The following is a 20862-nucleotide window of genomic DNA, read 5'->3' on the forward strand; positions in this document are numbered from 1 at the left end:
TCTTAGGGCACCTTTATAATTTTATCAAAGCAAGTTCTTGGAGAGGGACCAATTTCCCCCGAATATTATAAAAGTCGATTTTTGACAGCACTAACAAAAATCGATTATGTATCAATACCAACAATAATTTAAGGACTGTCATACATCGGTAAAGTTGAATACTATATTTCTTAGAGAGTCTGTGTGGAGATCGCGCATGTTTATTTGTTTTTGGCTGTGATACATCGGAAATCAGAAAAGGGGATCAAGTCTCCCCAGTCTTCTCTATATCATTGATATCCCATAGTTATTAGCTGGTTATGGAACAACTTCTCGCAAGGGCAGCTGTTTATAATTGGTAATACGTCCGTGTACTTAATTGAATAGTGTGGGTTCAAGTCCCACCGGCAGCCGAATCTTTTTTTTCGCAATATCGCATAAAAACGCCTTAAAATGGCAAACTTAACTATGTGAATCAAAATTAAACAACTTTTCCAAAAAAATCAATTTTAAATAAATTCCATTGGTATTCTAGAGATGAGACAGCCGAGGGCTACAAGTCTCTCTAATGATGATTTATAATAAAAAAATCCATTGGACATTCCCAAAAAAAATCTAGAAAATTGGGAACATATTTTGATGCGAATTCGCGAAGAATTTTTTTAGTAAATAAGAGAAGCATTTCCCAAATGTTTATACGAGGAAATTCATAAAAAGATTTTCGTGAATATTAAAAATTCTCTAATCAAATTTTGAAAATATGATCGCCGCCACAACTGACGATTTTCGGACCGGCGCAATTCAATTGTTGATGGCAACATTCCCTCCGAAATTCAGTGTATACAATTTTATTAGACTATTTATCCTCATTGGTGCATTTTAGGCTATTCTACCCTATATAGACTAAGGCCGGAGTGCCCTGTGCGGCATATAAGAGTCTTCTCCATTCGGCTCGGTCCATGGCTACACGTCGCCAACCACGCAGTCTACGGAGGGTCCGCAAGTCATCTTCCACCTGATCGATCCACCTTGCCCGCTGCGCGCCTTGCCTTCTTGTGCCCGTCGGATCGTTGTCGAGAACCATTTTCACCGGGTTACTGTCCGACATTCTGGCTACGTGCCCGGCCCACCGCAGTCGTCCGATTTTCGCGGTGTGAACGATGGATGGTTCTCCCAGCAGCTGATGCAACTCGTGGTTCATTCGCCTCCTCCACGTACAGTCCGCCATCTGCATCCCACCATAGATGGTACGCAGCACTTTCCTTTCGAAAACTCCAAGTGCGCGTTGGTCCTCCACGAGCATCGTCCAGGTTTCGTGTCCGTAGAAGACTACCGGTCTAATGAGCGTTTTGTAGATTTCCAGTTTGGTACGGCGGCGAACTTGTATTTGATCGGAGCGTCTTGCGGAGTCCAAAGTACGTACGATTTCCAGCCACTATGCTTCTCCGAATTTGGGAGAGTACCTTGTAGGCGGCATTCAGCCATGTGATTTCGCGGAAGTTGCTACAATCCAGCTTATCGCCCTTTTTGTAGATGGGACACACGACACCTTCCATCCACTCCTGCGGCAAAACTTCCTCCTCCCAAATCTTGGTAATGACCCAGTGCAGTGACCCAGTGACCCAGTGGGCCCTCCTTAGCCGTGCGGTAAGACGTGCGGCTACAAAGCAAGACCATGCTGAGGGTGGCTGGGTTCGATTCCCGGTGCCGGTCTAGGCAATTTTCGGATTGGAAATTGTCTCGACTTCCCTGGGCATAAAAGTATCATCGTGTTAGCCTCATGATATACGAATGCAAAAATGGTAACCTGGCTTAGAAACCTCGCGGTTAATAACTGTGGAAGTGCTTAATGAACACTAAGCTGCGAGGCGGCTCTGTCCCATTGTGGGGATGTAATGCCAAGAAGAAGAAGAAGAAGAAGACCCAGTGCAGCGCTCTAGCCAGTGCCTCACCACCTTGTTTAAATAGCTCTCCTGGTAGTTGGTCAACCCCAGGGGCTTTGTTGTTCTTCAGCCGGCCAATCTCCTCCTGGATTTCTTGGAGATCCGGAGCCGGTAGAATTATGTCCTGCGCGCGTTCTCCAAGGTCCATCATTATACCGCCATCTTCGTCTGCCACATCGCCATTCAGGTGCTCTTCGTAGTGCTGCCGCCACCTTTGGATCACCTCACGCTCGTTTGTAAGAAGGTTCCCATTTATGTCCTTACACATATCGGGCTGTGGCACGTTTAACTTCTCATAAAACTTTCGTGCGTTATTAGCGCGGTACAGTTGCTCCGTCACTTCACTGTCTCGATCTTCCTGCTGGCGCTTTTTCCTCCGAAAATTCGTTCGCCCTCGTGCGGTGTTGCAGCAATCTCGCCAGTGCTGCATTCTTCTCTTCTACTAATTGCTCACATTCGCCGTCATACCAGTCGTTTCTCTGATCGGGGCACCGTGCCAAGTGCAGCGGTTACGGTGCTACCAATGTCGAATCGAATATCTCTCCAGCCATCTTCAAGAGACGCTGTGCCTAGCTGCTCTTCCGTTGAGAGTACCACTTCCAGCTGCTGCGCGTATTCTTAGGCTAGTCTACCTTCTTGTAGCTGCCCAATGTTAAGACACGGCATCCGACTTCGACGCGTGTTGTACACCGTCGAGAGTTTTGAGCGTAGGCATACTGCAACGAGGTAGTGGTCGGATTCAATATTCGCACTGCGGTAATTGCGTATGTTCGTGATGTCGGAGAAGAATTTACCGTCGATTAGAACGTGGTCAATTTGGTTTTCCGTTTCTTGGTTAGGTGATCTCCATGTAGCCTTGTGGATATTTTTGCGGGGAAAGAAGGTGCTTCGGACTACCATCCCGTGGGAGGCTGCGAAGTTTATGCATCGTTGGCCGTTGTCATTCGATACAGTGTGCAGACTATCCGGTCCGATGACCGGTCTATACATTTCCTCCCTTCCTACCTGTGCGTTCATGTCACCGATGACGATTTTGACGTCCCGCAATGAGCATCCATCGTATATCTGCTCCAGCTGTGCGTAGAACGCTTCTTTCTCGTCGTCGGATCTCCCTTCGTGTGGGCTAGGCAGTGCACGTTGATGATGCTATAGTTGAAGAAACGGCCTTTTATCCTCAGCTTGCACATCCTTGCGTTGATTGGCTGCCACCCAATCACGCGCTGGCGCATCTTTCCCAGCACTATGAAGCCGGTTCTCAGCTCATTGGTGGTGCCACAGCTTTGGTAGAAGGTAGCCGCTCGATGCCCGCTTTTCCACACTTTCTGTCCTGTCCAGCAAATCTCCTGCAGCGCCACGACGTCGAAGTTGCGGGGATGTAATTTAATATTTGCATTAATGGCCTTTAAAAAACGTGATGATTGATACTCATATTGGTATAATTAAAAAATGATTCACCATAGCCACTATGGTCATAAAAGGTTTCACAGATTTTAGTGCCGTCCAACTGCAAATCACTGTTTTTGGATGTTTCTGCATACATTTTTCCATATAAACTTCCAACAAGTTTAGCACTGCCCAAACGTTGACCGATTTGGCTGAAATTTTGTCCAGAGCATCAGGGCATCAAATTGAAAAGAATAAGAGGGCGGCCCATCAAAAAATTGAACAAAGCTTTTCCCATACTAATTTGATCCACCCTAGTGAAGTCATTCGTCCGTTCCTCGAAAATATTCATCGATTAGTGCGCAATCTATTTCAGGCTTTACCGGATTTTCGTTAACTCCATCTGAATAAAGCTTACAGCGATAGGCGATTTTATTCAGAAGATCTTTATTATAACAATGACATGGTTTGTGATTCGCTGGATGTGGATATGGTTCAGGTCTTTAAATGGTTGAACGTGGTAGAATTTAACAGGTAATGTGCAATATCATGTGTACTGATAAAACAACACTAAAAAACGAAGGACCCTTAAAATATCTACAACATATTCTAAAAATGTTTTGTATAAATTTTGAAGAAGTAAGAGCCATACCATACCAATAAAGGATCATATCAACATGGATCTCATCATTTGTAGGAGATTTTGTTTTATTAGCTGTGGGTCATGCCACATTCAGCATTGTGTTCTTAACCTTATCAGTTAATGAAAAGATAGCTGGTCTTTACTTGCGCTCGTGTACACTACACTAACACACAAACGATTCGGATGGGGGGAAGGGTGGTTATTAATTTATGTTTTGCTCTTTTTCGTTTCAGAGAGCGAGCAAATGCGCTTAAACGTAGGATAATTACCCATGGCAAGGTTAATACCTTCGCCCCATCCGAGGATAATCATCAGCCAGGATAACGGAGAGACATGAATTTCTTAGCAAAGTCACTCCCAACGTATTTTCACAAATTTTAAATCATTTGCTTATAATAATACTCCTAAGCTATATTCCCTCATGCTTTATCGTTTTGGATCTCCAATTGGATGGCCATCAAATCCCAAATGGCAATCCATAAGCAATTGGGGTGAGAAAGTTAAAGTACGTACATGGCAGCTATTAGTATGAAATCTAAGAAATACTAATTGGCTAAGGAGAGCCCCTTATCAATGATTGCCCTTTTTTTTGCAGTGAAACTGAGGCTGGCATTTGGATCGAAGTTTCACCTTGGTGTGCGAACTTAGATGTATTGAAATAGGATATAGCGCTTTCAAATGTGCTGTTCAACATAGCCGAAGGTGCGATTAGAAGATTCGGCTGGCAGAAGAACATTATCATCATCATGCGGACACATAAGCTCTTAGGCTGTGTTGATGATACCGATATCATTGGAATTGCAGGGTAGTGGAAGTTTTTGTCCCAATGAAGAGGAAGGACGGCATGGATAGGCTACATCATTCATTCTATCAAGACTGAGCAGTAAGGGCATGCGATAATACACTTTGTCTTGGCGAAACGATACGAAACGAAATTTAAAATGTCTATGTTGATTCGAAACGAAGCGAAACAAAATATAGATTTATTTTCGATACCACGGAACGATACGAAATCAATGTCTATTTAATTCGATTTTTTTCGAAACAAAACGAAATTTTAATTTTTTTTCCGCGGAATTTTTGTTAAATTGCCTACGAACGCAATTTAAGTAAAATTTTTGGAAGTCAAATAAGGCCGTTACTAATATTTAATTTAAATTATGTCCTACTGGTCTCCGAAAGGTCCAGGGTTGGAGGAGCGGGGGATAACAAAAAATAAATAAAATGAAAAAAAAATAAAAAAAAACTCCTCGGATTTGTTAAAGAATGTTTTGAAAATCCTCAAAATTACCGGATTTTTTTTTGTTCCCGCCTCAAAATATTATTTTTGGGCAAAAAAATCCAAAAGTAGGGGGGGAGAGACATAATTGTTTTTAAATTTGTATTGTCCTAACTGTTATGCAAGAAATAGAGTTTTAGTAACAGAAGAATCAGGTTATAGAAGCTGTTTGAAAATAAATTCATCGTGAGGCGTATGCCCCCGAAGCACACGATGAGCACATAACGGATATAATTCTGTTAAAACCCTTATTTCACCTTAAAATAAATTGATTATGCTAAAGTATCCTAAAGATGAGCAAAATGAATTCGCAATACAATCAGCACGAGCTATCCAAGGCTCGACAGCTAATCCGAGAATCGACCGATCCACTTCAGAGGTGTCTAACCATCAGAAATTTATATATCTCCCGCTTATGATCATAAGGGCGTAACTGCGTTAATCGATTTCTCTTCGTCGATTATTTCTTTTTAACATTACAGCGAATTTAGACAGTTTGCCATAGAATTTAAAGTTAGAGGTGGTAAAGAATGGTTGCATCTTGCTTCAGAAGCAACAATCATGGTTGTAGCTTTGAATCTTTTTGCGTTATAAACAAAAAAAAATCCATGAAGATAAATCGATCAATGCAGTTACGCTATTATGAAACTTTGCGCGGGATATGATTTGTCACGATTTGTCGTGTTTTAAAGCCCTCTTCTCCGTGATGTACTATAATGTAAGTCGACTTCTTCAATTAAGGCTCAAGAGTTTAAGTTTTACTACCGGCGTTGTGTCGTCTGTCTCTTTTCATCCTTCGAAAAATTGTTATTGCAGTAGTGCAACACTGAGAAATGCCACAAACACTCATTAAAAAAATACGGATTTGTGTAGTGGTTTGATGCCAATCTTTGTTCCCCCTTAAGTGCAAGAAACAGCTGCTATGAACAGTATGAGCTGAACCTGATGAGTAATCATGAGACTTTACTTTCAGCTATGAGGTGAACCGGTCAAGGGCCGAAAACCTCATTAATAAAGACAATAAAAAAAAAATACTTTCAGCAATTCTACTAATCTTTCAATCCGTTCTGGACTTTGGTAAATGCCATACAAAGATCTAGAAATACACACGACTCTGCAATGTTACAACATATTTATATATTTATTTATATTTCAAAGACTCAAACAATATTTCAACAAATGTCAAAACTTCTTAAGGACTGTAAGTATATTTATTTGGTTCGCTGAATATTGACTGTTATATCACAGATAAGTGGAGGTGAAGGCATTTAGTTCGAAAGAGGCGCCCAGAAAAGAGTTCGTCAGGGGCGCTAGGAATCCACGACTTTGCATGCTAGACAAAGTTATCAGAATAACTAAATCTTATTACTAACATTTACACTCTAAGCCTGGCGTACTAATAGTTGCGTTAAATCCGACGCATTTTCGTTAAAAATAGGATAACCTCAAAAAATTAAGTAAAAGATGCTTTTCGTTTTCTGTTAAAACATTTCCAACAAAACACTGAAGACGTTTTCTAGAAGAAAATTAAATACGTATTTATCGACTCGGAATGGGGTTCGTAAATAGTAGGCGTCGATATGTAGGGAACAAAATTTAAAAACAGATTTTGAATAAATTAACCAATTCGGCTGGGATACGACAGATATGAGTTCATATTAGTTTAGAAATTCCGCGGAATTCCGTTAAATTTCGCTAGTTTTTCATGGCGAAATTTATGCAAATTAACGAAATCAAGAAATCAGATTTCGCCATGCTCAAATTCCGCGGAATTTTGTTTCAAATCACCTGAAACGAAATTTTTCGAAATACCGCATATGCTTACTGAGCAGATGGTTACGAGTACAGATAGCCGTATGCGTGGTGATATTGATGGTAATGGTAGTGTTTGGCGAAGATGTGTTCAAAATCGTTGAAGAATTTGTTATTCTTCATTTGGAAAGACGAATTGCTGTTGCAAGTAGGGCCTATAACTTTCGTAAGTTCCAGCAACATGCAGACGGAAACAAAACTTACTTAAGAGACTCAATTCTGGCTGAAAATCGTCTATAAACGTGGTACGGCTTTTGCCATTTTCTGCGCCAGTAGATTGCATGGCCCACAGTGCGGTCGAAGGGTCTCGCGAGCACGTTGTGCTGTTGGTTGTTCATTTTGAACACTGTTCGTTCGCAGACTGCTGTTTGGTAGAGAGGTATAGGTTGCCACTACTGCTCCATTGCGGGTAGCGTAGTCGTGGTGATCATCGCGGTCGTCATCGTTCGATCGCCGTCATGGTTTCAGGTTATTTGCCCATGCAAACGTCGATGCCGCCCGGCTTGATACCTTTTAGTATAGCACACCACTATCAGCGCGAAAAAAAGGTGAGTCGATAAGTACTTGCTGGGTATGTTTTTTTTTCACGATGATAAGGGTCTTTTTTTCCCCAATGTACGAAGAGGGGACGTTATGCGACAGGGTGAATACTAAGCTTGCGTTCGATCAAATGTAATCAATGCAAATAAAGAGAAGCATTTAATTTCAGACAGCATGACATAGAGGTAATCGATTCCGTAAGATTTCCAAAAAATATCTTTCCTTCAAAAAATGGTGTTTTTGAAATTTGGAATTTGTCAATTGAATTTTTTTTTATTTTCCTCCAATATGTACAACTCTTGTTCATAACAGATACATATTTCGTTTCCCACTTGAAAACTTTTTCAGTATTTTGATATCAACAGTAGTAGTTTGTTATCGTAGTTGATAAGCAAACGCTAACAAGTTTACAAGTAGGAAACGAAATAGGTATCTTTTGATAAATCTAAATGTTATAGGGGCCCTCCTTAGCCGTGCGGTAAGACGCGCGGCTACAAAGCAAGACCATGCTGAGGGTGGCTGGGTTCGATTCCCGGTGCCGGTCTAGGCAATTTTCGGATTGGAAATTTTCGACTTCCCTGAGCATAAAAGTATCATCGTGTTAGCCTCATGATATACGAATGCAAAAATGGTAACTTGGCTTAGAAACCCCGCAGTTTCCCCGAAAATTATTAAATATTAGTGAAATTTATTATTTTCTGATGTACATAACATACATTATATTGACAAAAAAATCAAATCACATCGAAATGATGTGTCTTTGATTTCCGTTATAAATCATTGTCAGGACTCAAGAGAGTGCAAAATTATCCAAATGATTGCTTGACATTTAAGCTAATATTGATTGTAAACAAATACAACTCATCTTTCAATTGAGTTCTTCCACCGAAGTTCCACTGAAAGTAATAACTAGCTATTTCAAAACGTATCTACCGTTTGGTACTATTTTATGCTATCGTCATCACCGAGGCATACATTCTCAATTTGTGGGGTAACAGATAGGGTCCGAAACGTATTACCAAATCTTAGATTGATACACCTAGCGGGTAGAAAGCATTCCACGTAATAAAGTTATAATATATATTTTGAAGACCTTGAAATATATAGTTTGATTTCTATGTAGGAAACGTTAAATGCAAAGCTTAAATAGGTTTAAATACACTGCATACAGCCTCTCATGATCATCCTAATTTTGTTTTTGGATTCATTTAGCCTTTCCGCACATCTTGGTGTACGATAAAGGTAGAGAAGATACGTTTTGGGTAAATCCACGCTTCTTTTTTTGCAATCATTCGTTGGTTGAGCGATCAACAGTTACTGTTCTTCATTCACTTGCGACAACGGTGTCCGTCCGGGTTGATGGTTTTGTTTGTAGTTGTCTTTCTTTCCTATTTCCTCAACTGAGCGCCTGAGCACTATCGCCATATACCTACTTATACGGCGTTGCTTGTCTAATTGCTATTGCTACGATTGCTTCTCAGCCCATCCCTCGATGTGCCGCACATTAGCGGCAGAGTGTTTGCAATTTGTTTGGCAATTCTGGGTAGCTATGCCAGCGCGAAGTGACGGCAAGGCACGTTCTAATGGGAGAAGTTCTAATTGTGTTTTGTTTTAAAGTATCTGGTCGTTGGTAATGTAACGACGACGTCGATTGACCGGAGTAGGAAAAGCGCCAGCTCGGTAATCATCGAGGCCACTTTGGGGAAGATGTTCCAAAACGCACCCGGGCTAGCGGTGAAGTTTTTTTGGCTACTCACAATAGTGGTAGAAAAAAACATCATATAGTGGAATATGTATTTGAAATTCTTATGAATTTGAATGGAAAAATTGGTGATGTGTTCTCCACGTGCGTATCCTATTTCCTTAGAATGAAATTTTTCATGGGCGTGATATCATAATTTCAATAACACCACTGCTATTTTCTCTATCCAAACATAGTTTAAGACATGCATAATTTCGTACCATAAAGAATCGTTCTTATACCTAATAATCATGACATTTCCCAAAACCGAGCATATTATCCCCATCTCCTCTATCTTACAAACAGCGCACGAGCGGCAGTAAAAAAAGTGTTGCTTTAATGATCGGTCATTTGAGCGCCGGAACTCGATCATCGCGCAATGAATCTTCGCCGGCTAGAGCAAAGCAACGTGAACGGAGCAGGTATTAGTCGCTTCGAATGCAGAATTAGTCAATTATAGTCGAGCATTTTGCATCAAACTTTGCATACAGGAGCTACAATGGAGCTACTGTTGCCGTCAGCAGTGGCCTATGAGTGAGGATTTTGTTGAATGTGAAATTAAAAGCGGAAAAAGTAGAAATCGGCGACATTGATGCGCTGATGATGATGATGCTGCTGGGGTTGTTGATTGAAGTGGCAGTACACAAATCGTCATGGTCACGGCACGGCGGCGGCACTCCGCAGGTCATACTCACAAATCATAAACAAGCAGAGACATTGCCGCGGCGGGAGATTTCATTGCCAATGTCCAGCGCAGCACGGAGGAGTGTGCACACTGACCGTGACCTTAGCAAAATTGTTACTACTCGTTGAGAGGAAAAATGGACGGGAATGAAGTGGCCAATTGTTTCCAGTTGGCTGTACCGAAATGGCTGAGTATCAGCCGTGGCAGATCAACGACACAGATGAACGATCTTTATGGCTTTCGGCTCCTTGAGCGACAAATAAGCTATAAACATGCGATTTTGGGGCAAATGTATTTCATTGAGAAAGAAAAACAATCGAGTAGAGGAGGGAGAGCTCGATGAGATTTGTTTCACATAATGACATAAGACATACCAATTAAAAATAAAGTCGTTAATGTAAGAAAAATAACGGCTTGGACAGGTTATAATAGAATATTGCATTGGTAAGATGAGTTTTGATGATAGCATTTACGCAACTCAGTCACAAGTCAGTTTGTTGTTTGGAATATGTTAAAGCGAAAACTGCCAGGTCAGCAAACTAAATTCATATTTTGGAAAATGATGTAGCCAAAACCACCAATACTTTATATGTATAGGGTACATAAGGATATGCGTTTGATCTGCATAAAACTTGAATTTCTTTAGTGACCTTTTACAGACAAGTGTGCGTACAAATCTTTCGAGGTTTTCAAGCTAAAGGTGCTGGACTGCTGGACATAGTATACGGTGCAAGGCTAAATGAATAAAATAGAGCAGAAGATTCGTTCATTAAGCTACACCTTTATTAAAAATTGTTGATATTCCCAAACGAAATAATACACTTAAAATAATCAACGTACATTTCAACGAGTTGTAACTTGTTAGAAATAAGTTATTTTTTGCTATTCTATGTAATTGTTTATGTCTTCATAATAACATCCATAATTCATTTTTCATATACTGGACAATTTTTTTAACTTGCACTTTGAAATGCGTAAATAAATTCATAAATTCCTTCCTATAGCAAGGTTGCCGTGCATATCGCCGCCGCCATAATAATTCAATTGGCGTTGGCGCTTTCTTTATCATGTGTTTATTGCAAAACGAACTCGCAAACAATTTTAAAGGTAAATGTTTGCTTCCAGCTCGAATGTTCCAGTTCTGTAGGAAAAATGATACCAAGTCTACAGATGGTAGTACAGTGATAATGACTACCAAGTTATGAGGTGAACCGGTCTAGGGCCGAAAACCTTATTAATAAAGACAATAAAAAAACTACCAAGTCACCGACTAATCCTTTAAATGATTTCTCATATGTAAATTTTCACTATGCGATAAAGAAAAAAATTTAGATTTTGAATAGCTTCATCCACCATAGCCATTCATTGAGTATGTTTGTTTGTTACCCCTATAAGAATTTCGTCCCTCCCGAAATTCCATACATCATTGCGCAGACAGTTTCATAAGATACTGTTTTTTCCGATACATACATTCTCAATTTGTTGGGTAACGACAGGGTCAAATACTGTTGGTCAAGAAACATATCATTCGAGATATCACACTTTGAACAACATAGTTTTTGTTCTTCTCGGGCACCAAGTTGTTCCGCAAGGCTATATGATCACCCCAAAATATATTTTTATTGGATTTTTCAAGATTTATTTAGGCTCAATTACTTTTGATTAGAAGTCCGTTTAACACTACGTTTTTATGAGTTAGTGAGTATACGTCACTGTCACACTGTTTCGAGAAACAAACCCCAAATATGATATTTTAATACTCCGCTGTGCAATAAGTGAAGTATAATAAATATATATGCACTAGTCAAAGGTCATCATCACCGCTAGGTGGATTATTCATGTTTTTTTTCCGGTAAAATTTTACAATTCAGAACAAACATGACCGAAATGTGGCGAAGCAAACCATACTGTTGTTGCCACAACTTATCCTCTGACTGATAAGAAAGACAAGACCAAGTACAGATAATAACCCCATTGGTGGTTGGAGTTGCTTCTTCTTGAACAAATTCGTACTACGTCAAGACAGAACTGATAACGGTGAAAAATTGAAAAGAGTACTGTGTTGTTTGCCACTGCTCGAGGCACAACGAATATTCTAATATAATTTTGCAATCTTGTAACCACGATTTCTACATAATAAAATAACCAGCTGACGGCTAGATAACAGTTACGTGAACAATCTAGATATATCTCGATATATCTATTCACAAAAGTTTGTTTTAGACCATAACCGTACAAAACTGGTTTTTAAGTAACAGTGAGTATGAATCAAGCGGGCTTGGTAGTCATATGGCTACTGCTTCTGCCTCATACGCAGGAGGTCGTGGGTTAAATCCCAGGTCCGTTCCATTCTCCTACTTTGTATCTTTCTCTTTATTCCTCATGTTCTAGCAATCGCTAGAACTGGAAATGGACTTCCATACCGTTTCCATTACTATTCCTATACCTCCAACTTGAGTATTCTATCAGTAATCTGCTAGAATTGGAAATGAACTATAGAGCTCGTTTCCTACATCCAATTAGAAATTCCATCAGTTACTTTCTCCTATCTATCACATTGGCAGCTCGTTAACCAAGACGGACCTCTGCCTCTCGAACTTAACGCAAAAATTCCAACAAATTCCGCATGAGCTCGTGGCAAGTGCAGAGGTATATTCGGCTTGCAGTGGGCGAGTGATTGCATCATCATTTCCTCCCCCTTCCCTACATTGACTTGCAATCTGATGTGGCAGGCGCCAGTATGACCTATCAAATGAGATCACCAGTACTTGTACATTGAAGATGTGTGCTAGTCCCAAGCAAACATCTGTTGGTTCCCTGTGCAAGAACAGCTGATCTGGTCATAATGGAGTAGCAACTACGAGCAGTCAATCAAGCTCAAGCTCAAGCTCAACAGTGAGTATGAATCTCACTGTTTTTTTTTCGATACCGCTACGATGAACGGCATATGAAATTGAACGATGAAAAATACAACTCATCAGTTAAACAAAAAGTTAAACAAAAACCCAGATTAATCCACCTAGCGGTGATGGTGCCTTTCTCGTTCGTTCAAAAGGTTTGGAAAAATCTAAAATAACACCAATATGTGAATTGGTCTTATTTTTCATATTTGTTTATATGCATAAAAAAAATTCTCGCCAAACGCAATTTGTTGTAAACAAATCGGATGAGCATAAGAGCAAAAAATGGCATTTTATTTTGTAGTTTTAAAATTAGTATTTTCGCCATAACTTTTGACCCAATTGTACGAACCGGCCAAGTTTCTATAGGAAACAATGAGACAGGATTCTGCGTCGAATGCTACTTGTTGCGAGCAAATTGATTGAGGATAAGTGCTCGAAAAATGAGTGACATTTCTTACGCGATTTTTTCGTATATAAGTGCCCGAAAAATGAGTGACATTTCTTACGCGATTTTTTCGTATGAATTTGTATTTTGGTCATAACTTTCGATCACATAGTCCGATCTGGTCAATTTAAAATGGAAAACAATGGGACAGAATTCTGCGTCGAATGCAACTTGTTGTGAGCAAATCGGTTGAGGATAAGTGTCCGAAAAATGAGTGACATTTTCTACGCGATTTTTTTGTATGAATTTGTATTTTGGCCATAACCATCGATCCCATAGTCCGATCTGACCAATTTCAAATAGGAAACAATGGGACAAGATTCTGCGTCGAATGCAACTTGTTGCGAGCAAATCGGTTGAGAATAAGTGCCCGAAAAATGAGTGACATTTTTTACGCGATTTTTTCGTATGATTTTGTATTTTGGCCATAACTTTTGATCCCATAGTTCGATCTGGCCAATTTCAAATAGGAAACAATGGGACAGGATTCTGCGTCGAATACAACTTGTTGCGAGCAAATCGGTTGAGGATAAGTGCCCGAAAAATGAGTGACATATTTTACGCGATTTTTTCGTATGAATTTGTATTTTGGCCATAACTTTCGATCCCATAGTCCGATCTGGCCAATTTCAAATAGGAAACAATGGGACAAGATTCTGCGTCGAATGCAACTTGTTGCGAGCAAATCGGTTGAGGATAAGTGCCCGAAAAATTAGTGACATTTTTTGAGTAGTTTTGCGCACACACACACACACACACACACACACACACACACACACACACACACACACACACACACACACACACACACACACACACACACACACACACACACACACACACACACACACACAGACATCACCTCGATTCGTCGAGCTGAGTCGATTGGTATATAACACTATGGGTCTCCGAGCCTTCTATCAAAAGTTTGGTTTTGGAGTGATCATATAGCCTTTACGTATACTTAGTATACGAGAAAGGCAAAAATATTATCGTATCAAACGGCTCTACTAGTTGAGCATAAGGATAGAAAATCGTATATTCGACCAGACAACCTTTCAATTTCATTCAAATTGCTATCAAAATTGACATGAATCTCTTTTCGCAAACATACGAGAAAATATGTTTATTTCTTAGAATTAAAAATATGACTAATTTTATTCATCCTTCTTCATCACAGCTGCATCACAGTTGATCATGGACTGTTTCAACAGTTTCACTTAAGCGCCGTGTAGACTCTTCTTAGCATAACAAAAATATTTTCAGCTGCCCGCCTATGATGAAATACTCTTCCAAGGGCAAAATTATTAGTAAAATATAAATCATGTGAAATATTTTATATGGGATATCAACACTTTCACTCAAAAAGCTGCTGGCAGCATCTGGCAGTTCGTGACAGCGGCTGACTGGCAGCAGATGACATTACATTTTTTCCTCTTTGCAAGTCCCGTCCCAGGTTTTCACCTACCTATTGGCAATTAAAAGTGAGGTAAGGTTTCGAAAATTTTTAAAACTGGAATCAAAATTTACGCTCTCTTATCAGTTCAATTGTAAGAATCAAAGCAGGGTTTTCGTTATCATTTTCTTCCATTTTAAGCACCATTTCTTCCATTTCCGATAGCACTCCCACGCAAACCGACACTACCAACAGGCATATGCGTAACTAGAGTCTCGGTCTAGGGGGGGCCATGGCCCCAGCGGGTGGACTGTATTTTTCTAAGGCGATTTAAAGCACTGCGCGCATGGGTTGCAATAGAAATTTGTTGACTAAGTTCATTCGTCTTAGAACTAACATTACAAAATTCGCGAAAAATAGGGTATCTGTTCCCATATTAATAACAGCCCGTATATTAATCTCAACCGTCGATAAACCAAATAAAAAATCAATTTGATAACAATTTCTCACATCGTATGTACACAATAATGAATAGACCACCTTCTGCAATGTTTGGAATATTATTTAAAATTCCTTTTGAGTAATGTTTTAGTTCACAAGACTCAAATTATTAAAAACAAAATTATAAAACACATTTGTTTTCATTTTCATACCTCTGAACTGTTGATTTGATGCACTGCTCGATTGCTACTACCAGATTCATCTCATTTCACGTCGTTGTTTTCCACTTAATTTAAAGCTAAAACAAATGAATCCTTTCAAAATACACTTCACAACACATAGAGCACATCACAATTTCACTATAAATATAATCATATTTGAAAAATTAACGCGATTTCCTATAGTTTGATATAGGTTTATTTTGAACAACGTCTAAATTATTCTTGTCCGTATTCCAAACTATTTACATGGCTTGCAGCATCGGCAAGGGTTGCCGACCTAGATTTTTATTTCAATAATTCTTGAATGAACTTTTACTGTGAAATTCAACTCTTATGTTTGTAAAACAAGGTATATCGAAGAGATAAGCTATGACAAACATAAAATTTAACTGATAAGTTGGAAAACTACAACGAAAACTGGAATTTTGTAATTATATTTCAACTCAAATACAAAACATTGAGAAATTCGGCATCACTGCAATCATATCGTTACGTATACACACAAGTAATAGTGTGCGTATTTTATGTTGGAAACAGTATTATTGATATACACAAGCATAGGATTAACTGTTTTTGAATGTTATTGAAATAGGTGCATGGCAGTGATGATGTTTTTTAGCTAAATACTTCTATAATGTGATAACAATTTCATTTTTGAAGTTACCAAATTGTTATCAATTAAAAATGACGTGAGCCGAGCATAATCATTCTCATGTTTCTTGATTATTGGGAAAGAAATAAATGCAATCTGATTTCCAATGACGCTGTGATTGCTTCAAAACGCTGTGTCTGTGTCAACTTGTCTTCTCCATATAATGTAAATAAGTGTGTAATCTAAGATTGAAGAATCCTTTTTGCATTATCTATAAATGAAATTCGATATGAGTGTATTTCTGAAAATTTTCAAGCATTTCCATGTTTATTTAATGTATAAAGTTTTCGAATTCAGCTTGAAATTTTTAGATACTCTTTAGATGTGGAATAAATTCCATGAAATTTCGTCATAATCAATATAAGTATTCATGCATTTCCAAAATGTGTGGGAATCCTGAGAATAACATTCGATTTTTTTCTAAATACTTAAGTACCGATGAACAATAATTTGAAATCCTAAAGTGTTTTTTATGATGATGACTCAAATCAAATTCCAGAATAACATGGGTTTTTTGTTGTTGCTCACGTTAGAAAGCAACTTTACTGTGGTTTTCTGAATAGATGAGAGATTTCTCTGCAAAAATCAAAGTGACTCGAGAAGCAACCAAATCGATCTGAGTTGTGCTGCAAGAGAAATGTTTTCTTATACGAACTGGTTTCTAAAACAGGGGGGTTTTTTTTATCCAAAAAATGTAACATTATAATAACACCAGTCAGGCATAAAAAAGTTCTCTGATGACCCTTATAAAATCACCAATGAAACAAGATTTGTGGATCTTGTGAGGATTTATATTTTTTGCCTTTCTCGTATACTAAGTATACGTAAAGGCTATATGATCACTCCAAGGCCAAACTTTTGATAGAAGGCTCGGAGACCCATAGTGTTATATATCAATCGACTCAGCTCGACGAATTGAGGTGATGTCTGTATGTGTGTATGTATGTATGTGTGTGTGTATGTGTGTATGTATGTGTACAAAATTTTGTAGACACACTTTTTGGAACTTAGCATTGGCCGAATTTCTCGCAACAAGTTCCATTCGACTGAGAATCCTGTCCCATTGTTTGCTATTGAAAATTGGCCAGATTGGACTATGGGATCAGAAGTTATGGCCAAAATATTATTTTCTATGCGCAAAACACGCTAAAAAACACTCACTCATATTTTTAAGTATTATTTTTGCACGAGAAAGGCACCAACACCGCTAGGTGGATTAATCAGTGTTTTTTAATGCAATCTCCGTTGTGAGTGCGAATGTTGCCTATGTTTTGTCCTAATACTTTCACCAATTTCGACTTTTCTGTCTTTGTAACAAAGATTCCTTAGTTTAAACTTTTATATCTTTCTGTGGCTTTCTGTAGCGAGAACAAAAAGCTTCAAAGAAACTGCTTTGGGGCATACCTTGCGATTACCTCAAAGATTTTCGAAAAAATGATAGTTCGAAGTTTCATTGGCCGGATTTGTGTACATGTGCTCATTTTGATGTAGTTCTAAAACGCTTCAGTCGTTTTAAAGCGGATGGTAGTCTCATGCTTATATCTTTAAACAATTATGTTTTTGAACTTGGTACAATCTGTAACCGTTCGGTTCCAAATGTATTTTGCTGGCTCTACCGCAAATCCAAATTCATGTCCCACCCTAATGAAATAAACTGACAGCATCATGACTCTCATTCTTTCCTTTCGTGACAACACTCATTTGCAGTGGTGTGAATGCTCTGTCAAAACAATAGCATGTCAGAATGATGTCAAGCGCGACACATAGAGTACGCCAGTGAGGCGCACGGATGTACATGTGAGGTAAGGAGGAAAATGTTCAATGTAAAATCAATTTATATTATGATTTTTGCATTCCGTTCTTACAAATTAAAATCTTATAAATACTCGGCCATGGCTAAGAAAGCTTTTTTCGTGATTAGCGAAATGTATTAAAAAGTATTTAATTTGATTGTTAAAAGTGTTAACTGATTAATTTATGTGTTGTTTCTTTTTGTAGAAGTACGGTTTGTGTTCCTTAAAAACTATTAGTACGGGCAGTAGTACGTAAACGTTATATTTGAGAAGAATTAAAAGAAATAGTACGGTTGGTGTCATTTGTAAACAGTTACAATTGTGAAAACTTAAAAATACCTTCTTCTAGTAGATTTTGCCCATAATGTGCCTGATCTAAATGTATAGAGATCTATAAGAATAGTTGCTGTGAAAAGAGAAAGGTAAAATATTATTGATTATCGATATTGTGCAATGTGGTGTAGAAGATGGCGTCACAGTAGGGTGCTAATCCATGTGGTTAGGTCCATCAAGGGCCTTTCTCTTTATTTCTTTTCTTCGGCACAAGTTCCGGCTAGCCGCTGGACCGACAAAACCTCGCTAGATGCGCACGTCTATCCGCAAAGTCATGGATGAGCAGAAAAGGAAGACATTCGAGAACCCCCCCCCCCCTTTGGGCAGCATACGTCGGAGAACGGTGAGTCAGCCATCTTGGAAGGCCTTTCCATGCGGGAAGCCGCCTGTCTCCGTGTCGAGTCGGGAAGCATCGATAACTGCCCCGAACTTCCGACGAAAGTATCACCAAGCCACTACGAACCACCCACCGACATCAGAATACGCCACCGGAATCAACAGCAACCCCATCTGTCAACTGCCACCTACAAGCCAAAACCACTACGGATCCGGATCCCAACCAACAATATACGCAAGTACCCTATGTGACGTCAGACGGTAGGAGAAGAGGTGTCCAAAATGGACAATTTGTTAATAAATAGTTTGTAATTGGAACTTAGTGGTGCCGTCTACTTTTATTAGAGCGCAGCCCTGAATTATTTAGTTTGCACTTCTTATTGTTTTTCGTTGTCCGTGTTCAAAAGGGAACATTCAAGCCTCGTCTTCCTCTGGTGAATATAAAATTGCTTTCTTACGGCTTTTGAGCACCCTTGTTGTAAGGCTTTATTTGTATGTCCGTCGTTCTCGTGCAAACTCCTCAAGCAAGTGTTGTTTTATCATTGTGTTCCCCGTGCCAATGAGCCTCACCAAGGAACTGAATGAGATTGGAAAGATGCTGCTCAAACGACCCTGTGATTCCTTATCCCATCCGGTGAGCCGGCAGGTTTCAAATCAGAAGAACTTCCTGATGTATACAAATAAGGTGAAAGTTTAAGTGTGACAAGCGATGAAAATCCAAAAAGACATTTTTAATTATTAATGTTGATATTGGACCCATAGAGAAAATACTTACGAATAACATCTTGTCTCTAGGGTAAAATGCCCAATAGTGGATCCAATTTTCAACATAATAATTCTGCTTGATATCTAATAACAAGTTCTGCATCTCCTCTTCACGATACATACATAAAACACTCAAATACACGACGTTATTCATTGAAATTAACATTTTAAAGTCTGACTGAATTCGCCCTATAGTAGACCCCCTGGGGGTCCATAATAGGAAATTGCTTCCCTATAGTCGACACTTCATTTGATTTTCATGTTTCGTTTCGGGACGTTCTTCTTTCCTATTGTGGACCCCCCAAAATATTCCTATAATGGACACTCTTGTGTTTATTTTTAATAAAATTGTAAAAAAATCATCTTATTTTACTTTCCATAGCATTTCCAATGCATGTAATCAAATCATAGGACTGTAAGGTAGGTTCTCCTGATGGAATTTCATAGCAAAATATTTACATTGTGCTGTAATAATGCAAAAACGGCTGGAGGGTTCACTATTGGTTGGGGGTCCACTATTGGACACTTTACCCTATCTAAAAGCAAGTTTCAAACAAACGGAAATTACACTATACCATGGATGGAAGACTTATTTATAAAATAGTAATTTGAAATGAGCATCATTTGCGTAATGTCCCAAAATTGCAACTTTCTGAGAAGCCCTCCAAATGTACACATTTTGGATACTCCCAATTTAATCGAATTTTTAGGTTTCGTTGGTCAAATGATCTAATGCATAGTCTTATCTTTCCATTGTCATGCATAATTATCATTGTCATGTATAAGATTATATCATTTTGAATTACTAACATGAAGTAGGCACAAGTAGGTCTGGAGGGGGCAGCCCCCCTGCCCCTCCCCTTTATTTACGTCAATGCCAACAGGTACCTAAAGCCTTCACCTCACCTCCGTGTCGATGGTGTTGGTTTGCGTGGAAGTGCTATCGGATTCGTCAAATCAACGTTTTAATCTTTGTTTACAAAATCAAATAAGTCGTTTTGAAAATTTGGTGTAAATTTACAACAAATGTATGTTCACATGAATGAACCTTTCCATAATGCAACGTACACACCAGTCAAGCAGTTTGACGAACATTGACTCCACCCCCAAGAAAACGCTTCGGTTGCTGCTTTGTTTGAACGTGTGTGAAGTTGTTCGAACAACCATTTGACAGTTGGCGGCTCGGTTGGAAAAAATTAAAACGGTTTGATTTTGGTTTGAGTTGTCGGGGATGGAGTCAAGGTTCGCCGCACATGTTTGAGCGTTTGTAGTGAAGTTGCACAAACCCCCATATATTTTTTGATGGTTGGTGCTCAAGTTGTCGCTTCGGTCGTTCGTGTGTGATATTGTTGGTCGAATAAATTGATTGTTCTTGCCGCTGCAGCGCGCTGTTGGTAAAGCTTGATGGATGTTTGAATAGACGAGAGGTGGAGTCAATGTTGGTCGAACTGCTTGACCGTGTGTACGTTCTATAAGTAAATATAAATGACGACGTTCAACAATCGATCATCATCGTCATTAATCATACGTGTTGTTTTATTTGTTTTATTCTCTTAGACACCTGTCAAATAG

The 20862-nt window shown here is 39.1% G+C and overlaps 1 protein-coding gene and 1 long non-coding RNA gene across 2 annotated transcripts in view; one reads left to right on the forward strand and one right to left on the reverse strand.

The window, feature by feature from the left end:
- Nucleotides 1-20862, reverse strand: part of LOC134210902 (protein windpipe) — a 194500-nt gene that overhangs the window by 79649 nt on the left and 93989 nt on the right. The window lies entirely within an intron of this gene.
- On the forward strand, nucleotides 18002-19101 carry LOC134215177 (uncharacterized). The gene is made up of 3 exons (XR_009980060.1): nucleotides 18002-18148; nucleotides 18209-18278; nucleotides 18360-19101. It is a non-coding gene; the product is annotated as an uncharacterized LOC134215177 (long non-coding RNA).

Source organism: Armigeres subalbatus, chromosome 2 (genome assembly GCF_024139115.2).
Source record: "Armigeres subalbatus isolate Guangzhou_Male chromosome 2, GZ_Asu_2, whole genome shotgun sequence".
Classification (NCBI taxonomy): Eukaryota; Metazoa; Arthropoda; class Insecta; order Diptera; family Culicidae; genus Armigeres; species Armigeres subalbatus.